Here is a 20,826-nt window from a genome sequence, read left to right on the forward strand (position 1 = left end):
ATAAAGTAAAAATATGCTAAAAAAATAAAAGTTATGACAATATAAACTTGAAAATTTTTATACTTGAAGAAAATAATCCTTTGGTTATAATCCTATCAGTATGAAACAATGTCTTTTCATGTCAAAGGAAAAACAATACATACAAACTTGATCCAATTAATAGTAACATCCTCAGATATCTTATCAGTAAGCCAGAACAATATCAGATTTTTCTTATATCTCACCTTACTCCTTTGATTTTGTTCTTATCCTTGTGATCTTGATCAACTGCTATCATTTCAAAATAGTTTGTTATCATCAAAAGATTATTTTGTAAAACTCATAGCAACCACAAAGCAAAAACGTGTATTTAGCAAATACAAATAAGCAAGGAATCAAACAATACATGATTGAAATTTTTGTCATGGAAAATACTTTTTTTTCCTTTTGCTATTTCAGTAACCCCTTTTCACTCAAATAAAGGATTTTATATTTTTAGTTCCTGATTTATTTGTTCATTCTTTTACCTTTAAGTAGTTGTACTCAGGAGTTGACATGTAACAAAGCAGTTTATGAATACATTCTATTTTTTAATGTATAAATGACTCAATTAGGCTCTCGGCAAGTTTAAAACACTATTTTGAAAGGATAAATTCCATTTATTAAGGCAAAAAGAGATCTCACGTAGCCTTGGAGCTGAGGAATAGCTTTGATTTGGGGTAGAATTTGTGAGTCCACAGCTTTCTGATCAGCCTTACGCTGCTCTGTAACCTCGTATTTCTCTTTTCTGTGTGTCCAAGATCTCGTCCTCCTGGTGTCTGAGCTTCTGCAGCTGCTGCTTCTTGAAGCAATCGTTGGTGAGGTGTTTGGGGATTTTCACCTTGCTGATACCGATTTCTGTGGAGGTGGCAATAACAAACTTCTGGTGTGTTCTGCGCAGCTGCCTCAAGACGACCACTCCCTTGCCTCTGTGGGGCGCAGGGGGTGAGGAGGACGGTCCCTGGAGCGATGCTGGGCCGCAGCCTTCGCTGTGCTCTCTGAAGGGCTTCTTGCCATGGCTCAGCAGCTGCCAGGCACATCCTCCGTGGTAGTATCTGGGCATTTCCCGAAGCTTAACCACCCGGCTTCTTCCGTTCTTGTTACCACCAACTGGTTTTGTGACAGTCGCGAGACCCTTCTTGTTTTTCTTTTCAACCTTGGACTTAGCAGCCGAGTACTTCCTCTGTATACATGGCTTTTCTGGAGCGCATCGCAGACCGGGAGTATCTGCCAGTTCCTCGGACCAGGACCGGCTTTGGCTGCAGTGAGGCCTCCCTTTCTTGGGCTTTTTAGCCGTAGGGGTAGCCTTCTTCACCTTGCCATCGGCATAAGCCTTCTTTGCTTCAGGTTTCTTCTCCTTAGTGTCCTGCTTCTCAGCCTTTTCACTCACTCGCCATCTTGCAAGACCAATACATTATATTTTGATTAATGTCATCCCTTGCAGCGTTCTCTCCCATCTCTCCCTTCCCTCTCCTTCCCGCACTCCTTAATTTTTGTCTGCATTTTCTCCTCTTCTCTTCATTTGTCTAGCCCTTTCCTCTTGACCCCACCCACCTACTTCCTGGTGTTAAGGTACTATCCAGGGTAAGAAAGGTGCGTTGAGCTTCACTGAATGCTTAAAACAGCCATATCTAAAATGTACTAAAATATAAGCCCTAGTATTAAGACATCTCAGTGTATGTTTAAGACATCCACTATTAGGTGAATCTGGCATATAATCAAGTGTTTTCTCCTGTAATATGGGAAATGTATATCTACATTTTTAAATTATTCACAAATATCTTATCAGACTAATCAACTTGTCATAAGGAGAAACCTAGTAATGGCATTTTGTCACAACTCCCTAATCAATCCATGACTACATGAGACTTCTAGAATCTGAAAATGGAAATACTATCTATTTTATGCAAAAAAAATGAATTATCAATCCTCTACCTCTGCTAGATAATTTATAGCATCAACACGCGCATATTTACACACACTCAAACACACACACACACACACAAACAAACATCAAATTTTACCAATGATGAATAGACTGAATAAAAGCATATAATGCAAATAATCAGAAATAGACATTATAATGTGTTCTACAAAATGTTAATTAAAACCTTACAGAGAATGTCAAATAAAAAATTTTGTTTTACAATCAATAAATTTGCAACGTTTAACTACTGAAAATATATTTAGTTATAATAAGTTTAATAAGTTTAATACAGAATATTTTGTGTATACAATATCATAACAATGTTATGAAAGTAACAAAATTTCAGTGGTAAGTTAAAGGTTTGTTTTTATAGGTTAGTAGTAATATGGGCATTGTGAGTTTGATGTTATGCTTATTAATTAAACTTTTCTCACTAATTCTCTGGGCTAAGAATCATTCAAGAATAAAACTAGTAGTCAGTAGATAATATAAATATATAAACTTGGTTATGGTTAATAAAAATTTGGAGAACAAGAATTGAATGGAATGTTATAATCCAGTCTCTGAAGTATAACAGTAAGAGATGATCCACGCATAAGAGATTCATTTATCCTTCTTAGAGAAAAAGTGAGTGCAAAATAGAAAGAACTAAGAATATTTATCTTGCATGCTGTTTTTTCATGAGATCACTTCCAGTATGAGAACCTCCAGTATGGAAGGCCAAGTATATGTATTCCTTACTACAGAAAAGATATGTTACGTCTTTTAAACAGTTATCTAGTGGAAGCTACAAATAAAATTTGGGTACAAGGAACTTCTTAACTCAGAAATTATACTCTTTAGACTGGTTATGTTCATCCACAGTTTATTATATACAAACAAAAAGCCATCTCAAATATGAAGGGAATCTACCTAATATAAATTATTCAACTATTTTTTTAATGTTTTTGTTGCATTGTTAGCCACTTCACTTTGCTTTCCTTTCAAGGTTATTCTTGTAAAGGCTCACTTACGGTGATCACTATCAGAGGTTTATTATCTCTCCTCCCAGAAAAGAAGAGATACTCTGTAATCTCAGCCAGCCTCACATTGACTCTCATCCTAGTTTCAATGTATTGAAACTCATCAAGTTGAGTTTATAAATTAAATCAACAAATCAGTCAAAATGGGGGTATAATTGAAAGATTAACAGGATGAATTCATTCATTAATATGAATTTTCACTGTGCGTAAAAGGCTTATGTCTGGGTATGTACCTAGGATTGTAGTTTTAACATCATCATTATCCTGCCCTCTATCTTCATTTATTATATATATATATATATATATATATATTTTAATATTCCTGGAGTTTGAATCTGGGGTATTATGCTTGCTAGACTGGCTCAATACCACTAAGTTAGAACTCTGGCCCTGTTTTTCACTGGTTTTTATTGTAGGAAAGGATTTTGCTTTTCTACCACTGTGAACCTAACCTCTGGTCTACCTACTTTTTGGCTTCCCATACTTGCTGGGAAGTTTTGTATCACTGCAACCATCTTCTCTCCATGGAGAGGAAGTAGTTCAGATACTTTCTGCCCAAGTTGGCCTGACACTGCCACAATCCTAATCTTACCCTCCATGTAGTATGGGACTTCAGGCATCTCAGTAATATATTAAAAAAGAAAACTCACAAACTTTTCTACCCATGCTGCCTCAAATCATGATCCTCCTTTTTCTCAGCCTTCCAAGTACATGGGGTTACAAGCATGAGTTATCACCTCCTGGATGTGTCCTGGATCTTTTTACAACCACTCCTAGCAATTCTGACCCCATTACTGTCTTACAGATGATTGGGTATGAGTGATCATTGAACACTCTAAATAAGATGAGATATTTATGGTGATCTTTAGCAGCTCAGCTTCACTAAAGCTTGTTTCTGTACTTGTACATGTCAATGAGTGATTCCCCAGGCCTGTTCATAAATCTCTCACATGTTAAAAAACAAACAATACAACAAAAAGAGAACCCTAATGACTTAGGGCTCTCTTTTTGTTGTATTGTTTGTTTGGTTGTATTGTTTGTTTGGTTGTTTGGGAAATGTTTCTCTCAAAATTTCTAAGCATTCTTTCTGGATAAACATTAATAAAAGCAAACCATATGGGGGAAAAAAGAAAGGAAAAAAAGAAAAGTAGTCCATAAGACAGACTATGAGGTTAAATAGTCCATGTTAAAAATCAACTTAACTGTCTCCAACCACCAACCACAGGTGCTAGGCACAGACCAAGTGTCAAACACTGATAGAGGCTGACTATTCAAAGGGTCCAAATAAAGATGGTACCTTCTATAGTCCTGCTCAATGCAGTAATGGTAGAGGAGACAGTGGTAGGAATAGTGATTTTAATATGTGATGACTTACAAATTTATTTGGATATCTGATTAGCTCTAGGACCAAAGCCATCAAATAGAGAGGCTTTTGGTTCTACTCATGTTTTTAAAAAGAAAAACAAGTCTCATGATTATTATTATATAGCGATATGTTCTAGTTCCACAAGAAACTGTAATGAAGATGGAAAGAAAACATGGAAGTAACCTAAAATGAAAAAAAAAATTCAAACTTAAGGATTCAGGTGGACCTGTTGCAACAATGAGAAGCACAAAATGTCATGTCAAAACCAGCTTTACAATGTCGGTGTGGGGGGGGGAGGGGGGAGGCTGGGAAGGGAGGTGAAGGGTAAACAAAGGAGGAGGCTGCAATGCTTGGTAAGAAATGTATGCATTATCCTGCCCATGTAATTGTAGCCCCTCTGTACAGTATGTTCTCAAATAAAATAAAATAAAATTAAAAAAAAAATCACTAAAAATAGGGATGGTGACAGGGATTCAAGATAAAAAGTAAACCCAGAACATTGCAGAATATATTAAAAAAAATAGAATGATATATATTTGAGAGGGCCAGGGTAAATGGCTCACGCCTGCATTTAGAGATGTAAATCATTTAAGAGACATCAAATGTGTTCATGATTTGAGGCTAGTCCATGGTAAAAAAGAAAAAAAATAGGGAGTCTCTACCTTAGCCAACAAAGAAATGTATTCACTACCTTATGGTGTAACTGTAATCTTTCTGTACATCATCTTTACAATAAAATTAATTTAAAAATCAGAAAAAAAAATTCAAGAATAGGAATAAAACCAAGGCATGGCAGAATATCTCAGAATATCTCAAAATATCATGAGCAAAGTTAAAAGCTAGAAGATGCTCTACATCAGCTCTTTCAGCCCCTGGCCTGCTGGTTAGTAAGGTGAAGCACTAGCCTGGAGCCGGGGCAAGTCCATTCCAAAGAAGCAATGGAACAGTGACTTCCGATTCTACCCTCATCGGCCTAAGAATCCCATTTATCATCTTAGTCTTAAAACCTAGGCTCTGAAATTCACTTGAACAAGAAGAAAACCTCAGTGACTACATTTGCCTCAGAGCAAGGAACTATGTAAATGGCTTAAATGCAAGCCTCATGTTTTATTTATTGAGGTTCAAATGATAAAAATTTAAGAGCAGTGTCAAGTAAAGCAGATACACGGTTTTAAACGCTTTGCATATTTCTGCTGTCAGTGAAGCACCAGCTTTTCTGAACAGCATCACTTAACCTCTAAGTATCCTTTCTTTACAATAAAAGTCCAGTTTCTCCTTTTTATTTATCAAAGAAATTATGTTTTTAGTTTTGGTGAACTATAGATGTACTTATTTGAATCTGTGTTTTCAAGATTATAGGATAAGCCAGATTAAGACAGAAAAGCAGTAACTCTATATTTTAAAAGGTCCAATTTCTTTCCCCACAGGATTTATCAAAGAAATAGTAGGGGGAAAGACTAAAAGGGACTTTTCAAAGAAAATGTATTGTGAAGTATTTGTCATGGACATGATCAGAATGTATAGATTCAGATTTCAAGAAACCACAAAACCTTACATTTACAGTAAAGAGTGAGATGATTAATCTTGACTGCCAACTTGATGAGTGCCTGTGAGGACCATTTCCAGAAAAGATTAACAAAGAGAGTAAGGTTTGCCTGAGAGTACATAGCCTGCTCCAATAGGCTGAGAGCCTGGAAAGAATAAAAGGAGAAGAAAGATGGAGGCCACTAGTGCAGGCATGTTTGCTTTCTCTCTGCTTCCTAGCCTTCATGTGGTGAGCCGCTCTGCTCCACAATGCCTTCTTTGTCATGATAGATGAAAAGCCCCTTAAACTAAGAGATAAAATAAATTTTCCTTTGTTTGAGTCTTTTCTGTCAGCTATTCTGTTGCATCAATGAAAAACTAATGAACACAAAGAGGGAGACAAAAATCAGAAAATAAACTAGATGACCAAGACAAAGCAGAGCTACCCACACTGTAAAAGTATAGTAAAGGAGAATTCACATGCTCTTGATGGGCTTAGAATGTTTTTACTGAATCTGGAAAGCTTCCCAGAAGTTACTCATCCCATTGCCTGATTGTGACTCATTTTTCAGATAGGAAAAGAGGTGATTCCTGAAGGCTATCAGAAGCAATAGGACTTACATGTAGCCAATGGAAAAATCTAATAATTTGAGTTATAAGGTATGTTGAATTTATACTAGAATGGAGAAATGTTATGATAACAAATATGGAAGAAATTTTCAGTACCCTGAAAGAGCAAGCTGACCATTCAGTGAAATTTTGCCTATTTTAGTGACATATAGTAGCTATACAGTGGAGATATTTAATTTCCTCAGGCTTAGAAGAACATTCTAATGCTGAAGCATAGGCTATGACTTTTAGAGAAGTAGATCTAAACCACAGTTCTCACTTATTATAGTTTCTAGCTGGCCTGGTACTGATGACCTACTCTCTACCCATCCTTGAGCATTACCTTATACTTCCTTCCTATCCCAGCCAGATGTTTAGTCCTGTCTACCAATCATGTAGTTCAAGGGTAGATACAAACTTCAGAGTCACCAACCATGTGACTGCTTCCCAAATTCTGGAAAGGACACCCAAGGTCTGACCTCTTTCCAGAGCTTTTTATGGTGAACAGAGGTCATAGTTCCCTTCTAACCTTGGTATGACCTTCACTTATCTAGCCCTTCACTTAGCCCTCTATTAGTATTATATTCTTCCTCTTTTTAAAGCAAAGAATTTGTTTTAACTTGCTTATATGGGCAATTGAGATCCTAATGTGTGAGAAAAATAAATGTAAAGATTCATTATCAAGATGTTTTAAGGCTTTTAAAACTATTATCATTTTGCAGCAGATGATATTTTTGAATGTCAGAATCATTCTCATAGCAACCCTCTAGAGAACAAATTATAATCATTACTAAATCCCTGTGGTAATGGTCAGGCATTCAGGAAGACAAAAGAAATATGTACATGAATAATTGTCAGAAGAAACCAAATTTCAGTTACATAGGAGGAATAAATGAGATCCATTGTTCAAAATGGTGAGGACAGTTAACAACAATGTATTGAATGCTTTAACTGTCCTTATAAAAAAATAAAAATATGTGTGGTAATGCATATGTTAATTATCTTTAGATAGACAATGTACAAAAGTTAGACTTAAAAAGAAAATATTACATGATCTCACTTGTAAATGGAATCTGAAAAGGCAAGCTCATAGAAGTAGACAGAATTGTGCTTAACAAAGGTTTGGGGAAAGGAAATAATGATAAAAAGATAATGTTGATCAAAGGCTACAAGACTTCAGTTACAGAGGAGGAAAAATCTTTAGTGACCTATCCTACAGAACAGTGACCATGATAAACAACAAGACACTCTTTATTTCAAAACTGCCAACAGAGTAGATTTTAAATATTTTCACACTAAGAATTATAGGAGGTGGTAATTCCTTAAAAAGGGATTGATTTAATGATTTCACAATGTAAAAATACATCAAAACAAAACATTGTTTTCCATAAATACATGGAATCATTGTTCATCAACAAAAAATAGAATCTAACATGTCATGTTTTATATGTCATAAATACAATTTTATTTGCTAACAAAAATACATTAAAGCAATACTTTCACAAATATCCCCAGTATATATGTAAACCTTTAGCATAGTACCTGGAACATGTCAAATATGTACCGATCACTCAGTGCTTTTTTGTTTTTGTTCTTTTGTTGTATTTATTATTGTTGTGCTGTGTAAGACTGACCTGGAACTCACCAGGTATCAAAACTGGCCTCAAACTTGCAATCCTCCTGCTTTAGCCTTCCTAGAACTTAGATTACTGAGATTACCACCAGGACCAACTATTTACTGTTATTTTTAAATAATTATTTATATTGCTAATTATGACCATGGAAGTCTAATATTCAAAAATGAGTACAAATATTATGACATTGTGACATGAGAAATTATCTTTTACTGTAAATCAATAAAGAAGCTATAATTTTTGTTCATTTTACTTAAACAGAAACATCCATCCTCAGGGCTTGATCTGTGCCAAAGACACTAACAAAATTAGTGATTATGACCTGTGACACTGGAGACAGGAGGCAGAGAGGCCAGAGCAGCCCAAGACCAGTGACTTCTAGGTAGAGTCACCTAGGCAGCACACACACTTAGCACAACTTGTCTAAGGGCCAGTGAAGAGGCTCTCTACATGGTCAGATAAGTGCTGCTGAATGGCAGGCAAAACTGTGCATGTTATTCATAGAGATTCTGGGAGTCTGGATGAGTCCAAAGTCACCTTGGAGGCACCTTTCCAAGGGATCAGAACATGATGCTATGAAGAGATGGTAAATATTGAACAAGAGGACTATGTTCCTGAAAATGCTCATTTTATGAGAGCCCCTTGCTTCCAAAATCTAGATATTTTTGATAATTTATGAAATTAAAAGACCTAGTTATGGAAAGATATTACCTCATATAAAAAATCTGCTCTTGGCTGACGTAAAACTTAGCTTTAAACTTGTAACACTGCTGTACCACAATGACAAAGGGAGGCACCACATCCATGGGTGGGGCAGTAATGACCAATGTTGGAAACACAGCCCCCTTCCCTTCATGTGTCACAATGAGTCAGTGTGACTAAAAGTGTTTGTCCCAGTAGCATGCATCAACCTTCAGGCCTAGTCCTCCAGGAGGAAAACATGTTACGGTGAGCACCACCCATGGCCATCTGTTAGTCTCCATTTGGATTAATTATGATTGTAGGGAAGGCTTCACCCTGCCAGTGAACTCTGTTAAAAGAGCCCCATAAGACTGTCTAAATTATTATTGCTTGTCTTGTGTGTTCAGTCTTCAGCTTCACTTGAGACATGCCTAGTATGTTATGATGAGCAGATATTTCCAAATAACCCACCATAGCTTTTAAAGCACTGGTGGCTCTCACCTGTAATTTTAGCTACATAGAAGATTGAAATCTAAGGATCTTGGTTTGAAGTCTGCTTGGGCAGGAAAGTCTATGAGATTCTTATCTTCAGTTAGCCAGAAAGGGGCTGGAAGTGGAACTGTGACTCAAGTGGTAGAGTGCCAGCCTTGAGCATAAAAGCTAAAGGACAGTGCCCAGGCCCTGAGTTCAAGCCCTAGAACTGAAATAAAAAGGAAAAAAGCAAATGAGTAAAACATTACAATGGAATAATCTATGAATTCCACTGAGTACAGATGCTTTTTGACTTATAATGGAGTTGTGTTCTGATAAACCCATCCAGAGTATAAAATATCTTAAGTTAAAAATACATTTAGTGGCTAGGAAGGTGGCTCAGTGGTAGAATGCTTGGCTTGCATGCATGAGGCCCTGGGTTCGATTCCTCAGCACCATATAAGTAGAAAAAAAACAGAAGTGGCACTGTAGCTCAAGTGGTAGAGCACTAGTCTTGAGCTGAAGAGTTGAGGGACAGTGCCCAGGCCCAGAGTTCATGCCCCACAACCAAAAAAAAAATTCATTTAGTACACTTACTTTTGTTTTTATGAAAACAATTGTTAAGTCATAGTTGCAGAGGGAAAGAAGGAAAGTGGCTGACTTTCCAATACCTCTTTACCAAATTAAGTTTTATCCTTCTTTTAAAAATAAATCCTGCATCTATGCCTCCATCAGAAAGAATGACATTGTCCCATTTGTTAGGAAATGGAAAAACTTGGAAAAAATTATATTAAGTGAAGTAAGCCAGGCCCAAAGAAACATAGGTCCCATGGTTTCCCTTATTTGCAATATCTAGTATATGTATGAGTCAAGCAGATAAGGTCAGATAATGTGATGTCAGGAAAATGAACCCTTAGATATGTATTTTAATGTTTTTTTCTTTCATGCATGTGTTTCTAATGCATCTATACGATTATCTCTTTGTTGCTTTGTATGTCCCTCCCCCACAGTATAACCCCTGCTTTCACTATATTTGATGTCAATATAACTTGTGGAGGAGATGGGGAAAAACCAGTTGTTTAAGGATACAGGTGGACCTGTTGCAACAATGAGAAGTACAAGTTGTCATGTCCAAAATGAGCTTTACAACGTCGGTGCGGGGGGGGGGGGAAGGGGGGAAGGAGAAGGATGGGGATTGGGGGGGAGGGGGGAGGCTGGGAAGTGATGTGAAGGGTAAACAAAGGAGGAGGCTGCAGTGCTTGGTAAGAAATGTACGCATTATCCTGCCCATGCAATTGTAACCCCTCTGTACAGTATGTTCACAAATAAAATAAAACTTAAAAAAATAAAATAAAATAAATCCTGCAATAAAATGAAGTTTAACTGGACAATTAAAAGTTATCAAGAATGAGCAATTCACATTTGCCACTGAAAACCTCTTTGCAAGCTAAAGACAAGCTCTTCCCTAAGAAAGTTCATATAGAAAGACTTTGCACTTTGTATAAAATGCCTACTTCATAAAGGAATAGCTGCATCATCCACTAGAGGCTTTGAAGTAGAAATTCTCAAATGTTAAGCATTCTCATTCTTGAACATTAAAATCATCTGTAAGTCACCTCAAAATGTAGATGACTGGATCCACATCCAGACCTTTCAATTCAGTAGGTTGGGGTTGAGCCCATGAGTTGATGATTTTAACAACTCATTAAGATGCATACTACATAGCTAGAAGGTTACTTCAGGCCAAGCTCACACCATAATTCTTTCATTCTCAGGAGAAGCAGACTAACTGATATTATTGGAGTAAACCTTGGAACAGGATCAGCTCAGTCACTTTTCTATTCTTTTTGTTTTGTTTTTTTAGTGCAGTAAAGTCTTTTCCTTCCAAGAAAGATCAAGGAAGACCTGTAAGGCAAAATAATCAAAGCACAAAAATTATTAATCTCAATTATAAGGCAATAATGAAGGAAATGGGAGTAAGTAAAGCTGATATCAAAAAATATAGCCAAGATGGAGATATCTGAAGTTAATGAAATATAGACTCCTGAAAGATTGCAAAATGAGATACAAATGTGGTGAAGACTTTGTAGTACAATCTAACTGTGGTATTTTGGGCTTATCTTTTCTATTTGGTAGAAAAACTACTACACCTCCTTTGGACAAGGTCATTTGTGGAATCTGAAATTGTTCTAATAGTTTACTTCACAGTCTAGCCTTAGTCATGGTAAATTTAACTCAAACAAATCTATACTTCTTTACAAGGGTCAGCAAACAATAGCCGGTGGATCAAATCTAATCTACCACTTTTTTTTCCTATAAAATTTACTTAAGCTCATGGACACACATATTATCACATATGCTCATGATAGATTTTTATTTGCAACACTGAAATTAAATAATCCCAATTTAAGACTATCACAATGCTCCAGCATGATGCAAAAAGTTCACATAGCCATTCCACATTTGGGATTGAATTTCTTAAAAGAAAAATATATATATGAAAATGAAGCATCAGAACAACACTAATTCAGAGAAAAATGGGTTACATTGGTATTACATGAATTTATGTAAGCCAAAACTAAATTTCCTAGACTTCTCTTCCTAACACCAAGTTGGTCCCTTACCTTGATTCAATTTCACACAGGTTCCCATCTGGTCCTGGATTCTCTTTTCTTAAGAATATTTATGTTAGAGGGACTGGGAAGGTGGCTCAGTGGTAGAGTGCTTGCCTTGCATGCCTCAGGCCCTGGGTTCAATTCCTCAGCACCACATAAGCAAAAAGAAAAAAGCCGGAAGCGGCGCTGTGGATCAAGTGGTAGAGTGCTAGCCTTGAGCTGAAGCGCTGAGGGACAGCGCCCAGGCCCGGAGTTCAGGCCCCATGACCGGACCCAAAAAAAAAAAAAAGAATATTTATGTTAGAAAATTGACTATTGCCCTAACTAATTGCAAACTAATCAAGAAAACTTGGTACCTATGCACAATGGAGCAATTATTCAGCCATAAAGAAAATTTAAATTATGTCATTTGCCAGGAAATGGATGAAACTAGAGATCATCGTGTTAGGCAAGGCCAGCCAGGTTCAGAAGGACAAAAGTTGCAAGTTTTCTCTCATACACCTAAAAGAAAAACATACATGTAAATGAATACAAGATCATTATATTATATATATATATGTGTGTGTATTTGTGTACATATGTATTATTATTATGAAACTATTTGAGGACTTAGAGGTGAGGAGAAGAGAATGCTTTTGGGTAAATAAACATCACCAAAATACACTGCATCAGTGAATGAAGATAGCAAAATTAAGCTTACTGAAAGCTAGTGAATAGTAAGAGGTAGAGAAGAAGAGGAAAGTGAGAATATATTAATAAACATGATTAAAATGTATACATGTGTGAAATACTAAGGTGAAAACCTTTTGAACAATTAGCATGCACTTAGAAAAATAAATGATGGGAATCTAAAAAGCTCCTATCTGGGATACAGGAACTAGTGAAAGAGAGAACGGTGAAAAAAGAAGGTGAAAGAAAATGAATGTGATTAAATATTTTATATGCATGTGTAAAAATGGAACAATAAAACTTGATGAAGTTGATTTGGGAAAGGTCAGAGGGAGGATGAGAAGAGTGACAGAGGGAGTGATCTGATCAAAGTATGTTATATGCATATACAGAATTAAATCTCCTTGAACAACCAAGTGATGCTGTGGAGAGATGAATAAGGTTTGTTATGATGCATTCTTTTCCAGTCTCATTCATGTGTAACTCTTTATCAATTTAAAAATCCAAGATTGTCTTTCCCATGGACATAAAAGCTACTCCTTCCAAACAAAATCATCCAAGAAGACAGCAGCATCCCCATCTTCTGGTTACCATGAAAGTATAGAACCTAATATCAGTTGGCACCCCCAACCCAAGTTATAAAACTATCTTTGGCTAGTATTTGCTGGAACTAGGCAGCCAAAACTCAAGCTTTCCAAAATTCAGCATCAGTATCTCTGAGTAGTTACTGGCATCATTGAAGTTGGAGGCTTTCCTGCATATGTTTAGAGACAGATGAATGTTCCAAATTATCCTTTATCTTGTTCGTCCTTTTAATATCATTTCAAATCCATGTTTTGGGTGAAATTTTTTATTGTCTGTTCTATGATTTTCAGGTCCAGAAAAAAGGGACTTAAAAGCAATATCTGATAAGATTATCCTAGATATATACTAATTATTGCAAATAAGGGAAAGCATGGGACTATATTTCTTTGGGTCTCACTTACTTCACTTGATATGATTTTTTCCAAGTCTTTCCATTTCCTAACAAATGGGGTAATGTCATTCTTTCTGATGGAGGCATAGAATTCCATTGTGTATATATACCACATTTTCTTGATCCATTCATCTACTGAGGGGCATCTGGGTTGGTTCCTATCTTAGCTATGGTAAATTATGCTGCGATAAACATGGTTGTGCTGGTAGCTTTAGTATGGTCATATTTGTAATAATTAGTCTATGTCTAACATAATCTTATGATTTGAGCAGAAAAGCTTAAAAGCTATGTGCATATGACCATATAAGATTATGCTAAGTGAAATGAACCCCAGGATTTGGACACAAGAGGTTTTTCTTTGTTGTTGTTGTTTTTAATGCAGTATGTTATATATTTTTCCTTTATTTCTTTTGTATGTTCTTCCTCCTATGATATATCCCTGTTGTCACTGTATTTGATTTTGGTACCTTGCATCTTGTATATACATTTATCTAAGCTGGGGAGGAGAAGGGGAATAACAAAATGCTGAAACAAAGACACAGGATGACCCATTACAACAATGATACTCACAAGACACTATGTTGGAAATGAACCTTATAACTTTTTTTGGAGGGGGGAAGTGGCAGAGGTAGGGGAGTGGATAGTGGGAGAAAAACAAAGGAGGGGATAACAATGCCAGACAAGAAATGTACTCATTACCTTACTGATGTAACTGTAACCCCTCTGTACAGCATCTTTACAAGAAAATAATTTTTAAAGCAATATCTGCTTCACCAAAGCCACAATTTTATGAATGGCTACTGAGTCAAAATGAAAATATTCTACTTCATCATTGATTGTGGTAGCCCTAGATATGAACAGCTAAGGCTTACCTGGTTTTGTCTGAGGCATCAACTCGAAAGACACCATCAGAATTCTTGTGTGCCCTGAGGGTGCACGCTGGCATGCATTCCTGTGGGGGAGGAAAGGGGACACCCCTTCCTCCATGTGGGGCAAAGGTCCTCTGCCCAGTGCCAGACTCAGTTGAGGGTTTGCAGGAAATACCATTCTTCTCCTCCTAGTTAATTGTGTAGAACTATGCCTCAAGATTCCTTTTGTGTTTTTAATGGAACCCTACCTGCACCTTGCTTCCTCTTTTATTATCTTGAACCACTCTTCCTATCACTGATTAAAGGTTGCTAATTGTCCACATTCCCCAAGAATTGTTTAAGGTTAGCTTTCTGTCCCATGACTGTCCTGTGACTGTCCTCTGACTACAGACTTATCTTCTCTGCCCCTATGCCCTATATAAGCTATGATGTTTTAATAAACTTTGTCTATACCCGCATGGTATGGTCCCTTTCTGTCTCCAGACACCAAGTTCCTGGGTCTCACTGTGTAAAGAGCAACAGGTTTAGATAGACAGAAAAATTCCTAGTTCTAGTGAATCTTAAACTATTACTTGATCTAAATCATTATCATTGACGAATCACCTTTCAACAAATTTCTTGAAGTAACCTAATTCACAGACCCAAAACCCCTTAAATGAAGGGAAGACCAGATAGACTTGAAGAAATCTCTACTGAACACATGAAACTCATATTTACTTTATAACCCCATAATATTTGTATTTTTGCATGTACAACATTTTATGAGGACAATTCTGCCTTTCAGAAATGGAAATAATCAGATTTTCAGATAGATTAACATGCAGACTTAAACTAATTTTCAGAGACCAAAATATCACAGTAGTATGCCAGCAATAGTAAAGGTTAATGCAAGTTGGCAATCACTGGAGTTTTGGCATGAGTCTATCTGATGGATCAGTGAGTCTCCAAATTTACCTTATGGGTAATTTCTCAGATTTCACAACACATGTTTGGAACATCACTGGCAGAGTTATCATTTTGGTTTCCTGACCTGTGAAGTAAAGGTTATTATACATGTGGAAGCTACTCAAACTATCTGAAAAGCAAATCAATCTAAAGAGTATTGCATTCTAGAAAACTTGGAAAGATTTCTGCCATTATTAAGGTAACTTAGTGATTCCTAACACATTCTCAGTTCATTTTTCTCATTGGCCAGCATAGAAGACAGATGGATCTTAGAAATGTCAGTGGACTCCAATAAACGTAACCATATGGTGACTCCAACTGCAGTTATTCTTTTCAGATATAAAAGTGAATCAACATATTCCTTGGCCTATGGTATGCAGCTATTAATTTGGCAAATATTCTTTGTTCCATACCTGTTAGTAAAATCCATCAGCAGCAGTTAACTTTCAACTATCTAAGCCAACAATATATCAATACTACTCTGCCACAGGTCAATATTGATCTCCTATCTTGTGTCATATTGTAGTCTCTAGGGAGCTCAATTGCCTGTATGTTAAGTATGATGATGCATTTTATTTAGCTGATAAGCAAGTAAGCATATAGTAATAACTACATGTTATTCTTATAGGCCTTCTAACCAATGGATGAGAAATAGACATGAAATTTCAGGGACCTGCCATTTCATTAAACTCCTAAGGATCCAATGATCTGGGGCTGAAGTCTTTTCTCTACAATAAAGAACAAGTTGTTACATCTAATCTTTCATAGTATTTAAGAAAGCACTAATTGAGTTTTCTTTGAATGTCAAATTCAAAATAGACTCCATTTGGACACTCTTTAAATTTTGATGGAGAGTCAGAACAAGAGAGGTCTTCCAATTGCTATAGGATGCTATTATTTGGACTACATGAACCACAAAATAACAGTGTGCTTACAGAATCTTTGACCTAATGATTCACAGAGAAGATACTTAGGATTTGAAGAAATGTCATGCCTTCTTTTGTAGGATAATTATTGTCTTTTGAAAACAGCTATTGTCCTACTATTTTCCTTAGTAAGAATCTAACTTCTAGTCATGGAACACCAAACTACGATATCTTCTGAACTTCCCATCTGGTGGTATCTAACCAACCAATCTCTAATAGAGAGAACACAGTATCATTTAATCACAAAATTATAATACTATATATTTATCTCAATTTGTTTCTGGTGGCATGAATTGCACGAGCAAGTGGTCCATAGTCTCATGGACAATTGACTGAAAAAGAAGAAAAAAGGGATCCTGGTATACAAATAGTTCTGTTCAACACTATCTGACACTATCCAAAGGTGAACCACACAAACTCACACACACACACACACACACACACACACACACACACACGTATATATATTTATGTATGTATGTATGTCAATGTATATATGAAGGATATGGTGAAGAAATATTAACACAGTTGTCAAAACTTGGAGCAGTATCTACTTGTTTATTTTGTGCAATAGGAGGATGGTCACTGATTCAAGGCAGTTTCTAATGATTTGGCTCAATGACAAGGAACTTGGATGAAACACAGCTGATGAAAAAGAGGGTCAGGAAATAAATAAATATAATGATGAATCTCTCTGAATGGACACAGTACATGAAGATATATGTGTCCTGTCAAGGCTCATCAAAAGAACATTTTTTTCTAGAGGAAGATATTAATGCTAACTTAGTTTATATTACTTCCTTTCAGTAGACATTGGTCAGCCTGTTTTCCCAGAAAATGGGCTCATGAAAAAGTGGTCCTTGTAACAGAAGTGAAATTTTTTTCATCTGCTACATCTACTGCTACAGTGTGTAGAGCTCATCCAGCAGGTCTAATCTGCCAACAGAGATTTTAGTATAAAGAGATTTTAGAATTATTCTCCAGGGGATCAGCCAATCACTAGGGAAAAAGTTGATGACATACCATCATCTCCATTGTAAATGGAACAGGAATTTCTTTTCACCAGAATCAACCATTTCAAATACTGGTTTCCAGCCCTGCCTACAATGCCTCTGAGAAACCTTCAACAGTAAATCCAAGAAATTCCTCTTATGCATCTTAGTATTTGTTAGAGCAGTACATCTGAACAAGAAATTCATATCATAGTGAGGCACACTAGTGGCTCATGCCTGTAATCCTAACTATTCAAGAGGCTGAGAACCAGAGGATCCTGAGTCCAAGCCTGACAAGACAGTCCAGTCCAGGCAACTCCATCTTCAAAATAACCACCAAAAAGTAGTCAAGCTAGAAGCATGGCTCATATGATAGAGCACCAGCCATGAAGAAAAAGAAAAGAGAATGGAAAAGAAAGAAATTCTATTATAGTATATGAAATATTATTACTGCTTTGAGTCCATGGACTACAGTTGTCTTCTCCATTTATATTACCCTGAAGCTGTTGGCATGATGATCAAAACCACAATACCACCTGGGTGACTGGAATCCACTATATTCTTCAAACTAGTAAATCAACAGCCAGAAAGAATACTGAGTGGTTCCTTCCAGAGGCAGAATTCATCAGTCTTGGAATCAAGAACATAAATAGAAGTGGCCCATTTTATTATGACTCAACTCATCTAGAAAAGAAATCTCATGTTTCTTTGGGCCTGGCTTACTTCACTTAATATAATTTTTTTCCAATTCTTTCCATTTCCTAAATAATGGGATGGTGTCTTTCTTTCTGATGGAGGCATAGAATTCCACTGTGTGTGTATGTGAGTGTGTATGTGCATATATATATATATATATATATATATATATATATATATATATATACATATATATATATCACATTTTCTTGATCCATTCTTCTACTGAGGTACATCTGGGTTGGTTCCATATCTTAGCTATGGTAAATAATGCTGCAATAAACATAGTTGTGCTTGTAGCTTTAGTATGGTCTTATTTGTGATCATTTGAGTAAATGCCCAAAAGTGGGACCACTGGGTCATAGGGGAGCTCTATGTGGAGTCTTTTAAGGAACCTACATGCTGCTTTCCAAAGTGGTTGAACAAGTTTACACTCTCACCAACAGTACAGTGGGGTTCCCTTTGGCCACATCCCCTCCAGCATCTGTTGTTACTAGATTTTTTTATTATAGCCATTCTAACTAGGGTGAGGTGGAATCTCAATGTCGTTTTGATTTGCATTTCTTTTATGGCTAGAGAAGTTGAGCATTTCTTCATGTGTCTATTGGCCATTCTTATTTTCTCTTCAGAGAAGTCTTTCTTTAAGTTTTTAGCCCACTTATTAATCTGGTGGTTGTTTCTTTGAGTATTTGTTGTTGGGGGAATTATTTTTTTTTTGAGTTCTAAGTATATTTTAGATACGAGGCCTTTGTCTGTTGTATGGCTAGTGAAGTTCTTCTCCCAATCCATGGGCTTTCTATTGATCTTGCTATCTGTGTCCTTTGCCATGAAGAAAATCTGAAGTTTTATGCAATCCCATTTTTCCAACCTTTCTTTTATTTGTTGTGTTTCTGAGTCTTTATTAAGAAAATTTTGATAGGTACCATGGTTTCCTTGTTTGCAACAACTAGTATATATCTAGGATAAGCAGAAACGGTCAAAAGCTATGTACATATGACCATATAAGATGCTGCTGCTAAGCAAAATGAACCCCAAGATGGAGAACAAGAGTGTTTATCTCTGTTGCTGTTGTTTTTATACTTATAATGTACTATGTGATATTTTTGTTTCTTTTGTATGTTCTTCCCCCATGATATAATCCCTGTTTTCATTGTATTTGATTCCAGTGCCCTGCATCTTGTATATACATATTTTCTAATTTGAGGAGGGGAAGAAAAATAACAAAATGCTGAAACAAGCATACAGGTTGACCCATTGTAACAATGGTATGTAAAGAAACAATGTTGAAAGTGAACTTTACAACTTTGGGGAGGGAGGGGTTGGAGCAATGGGGAGGGAAGAGATGGAAAGGGAAAAACAAAGGAGCAGGTAACAATGCTCAATAGGAAATGTACTCATTACCTTACTGATGTAACTGTAACCCCTCTGTACAGTATCTTTACAATAAAAAAATAGATATTAAGGGCTGTGAAGGTGTCTCAGTGGTAGAGTGCTTGCCTTGCATGCATGAAGCCCTGTGTTCAATTCCTCAGCACCAAATAAACAGAAAAGCCGGAAGTAGAGCGGTAGAGTGTTAGCCTTGAGCTGAATCGCTGAGGGACAGTGCCCAGATCCAGAGTTCAAGCCCACAACCGACAAAAAAAAAAACCCATATATATAAAAGAAAACTCATTTTCCATTTCTAAATACTGGACTAAAACATATTAAGTTTTCTAAAACATGTTAGGTCCTCTAGATAGCCTGGTAAATATCCTATTGCCCTTAGAATTTTAGACTTCCATCTGGACATATTGAGCTCTTCATGCAATTAATGCAAACATTAAAGAGATAGTGTAACTGTACTTGCAAAGTGCCTAATTCTACCTATTCATAGAAATTAGGTTGCCGTGCTCAATGAAGACTTAGGAAGACTATTCTGCAATTCAGAATATGTGTGTGTTTAGATGTTACTTTTATATGTTAGGTTATTTGTCAAAGGAGAAATGTTATCCCATTAAAGAACAGATAAATAGAAATAGTATCCTCAAATGTGTGAGAACATTTGTGATTACAGAAGGGGTAGCTACGTCATGTTTGACAGAGGTATCACTATGCAATTTTCTTTTTCCTCAAAGTTTTATTATGAATATTTAAATAGATCTCCTTGAATGCCCAGTTGCAAGGAATACAGTGGAATAGTTCTGTGCCATTCACCTCAGCCTACCAGGTTTTCTTTCTCTGCATGATTTCTGAGTAGGGTAGGCAACAGAAACATTATGGATGAAATTTTAACAACAGAACCAAAGCAGCAACCATATCTACTTCCAGCTCAGTAGGTTGATGTTGGCCATATAGACTCTGTTGGACTCACAACCATCATCAATGATCTGGCCCATCTGGTTGGTATGAGATAGGAACCAGGCTCACAGCCTCTCAAGTTCATCCTGGGTCTCTTTATGCCTCTCCAGGTAGGTTTTTAATTCTGTGTGCACCATCATTTTTCTGGCCACAGCTATCATCAAATTAGGAGGCTTCATTACTACTGGCTGTGTTTTGCTGATGAAATTCCAATTAATGTAAGAACAATGTAAGTGTGCTATAAATTTTGAAGGAAACCCAATGTAGGATATTGGTTTTAAGCTTGAAATAATTAATTACGAAGAGCAAGATGAATATTCTGAAATGAAATATCCAAACATGAACAAGAATACTGCAAGGATGGGCAATAATGGATATAATAATCTGCTTGATTATGGAAATCATTTAATCAAATATTGTATATATAACTGCATCTATATCAAAATATTAAATTGAACACAATAGTCAATTTTTACTTGTCATCTGTATCCAATTAAATGGAAATCTTTCAAAAAAAGAAGTCCAACACAGAGAAAAATAACAACTGTT

The 20,826-nt window shown here is 36.3% G+C and overlaps 1 pseudogene; it reads right to left on the minus strand.

Moving 5' to 3' along the window:
- Positions 1–606: 606 nt before the first annotated feature.
- Positions 607–8,853, minus strand: LOC138806269 (large ribosomal subunit protein eL6-like; annotated as a pseudogene).
- Positions 8,854–20,826: the final 11,973 nt, after the last annotated feature.

This window comes from Dipodomys merriami, unplaced genomic scaffold, assembly GCF_024711535.1.
Source record: "Dipodomys merriami isolate MVZ:Mamm:240054 unplaced genomic scaffold, mDipMer1.0.p SCAF_4, whole genome shotgun sequence".
Lineage (NCBI taxonomy): Eukaryota > Metazoa > Chordata > Mammalia > Rodentia > Heteromyidae > Dipodomys > Dipodomys merriami.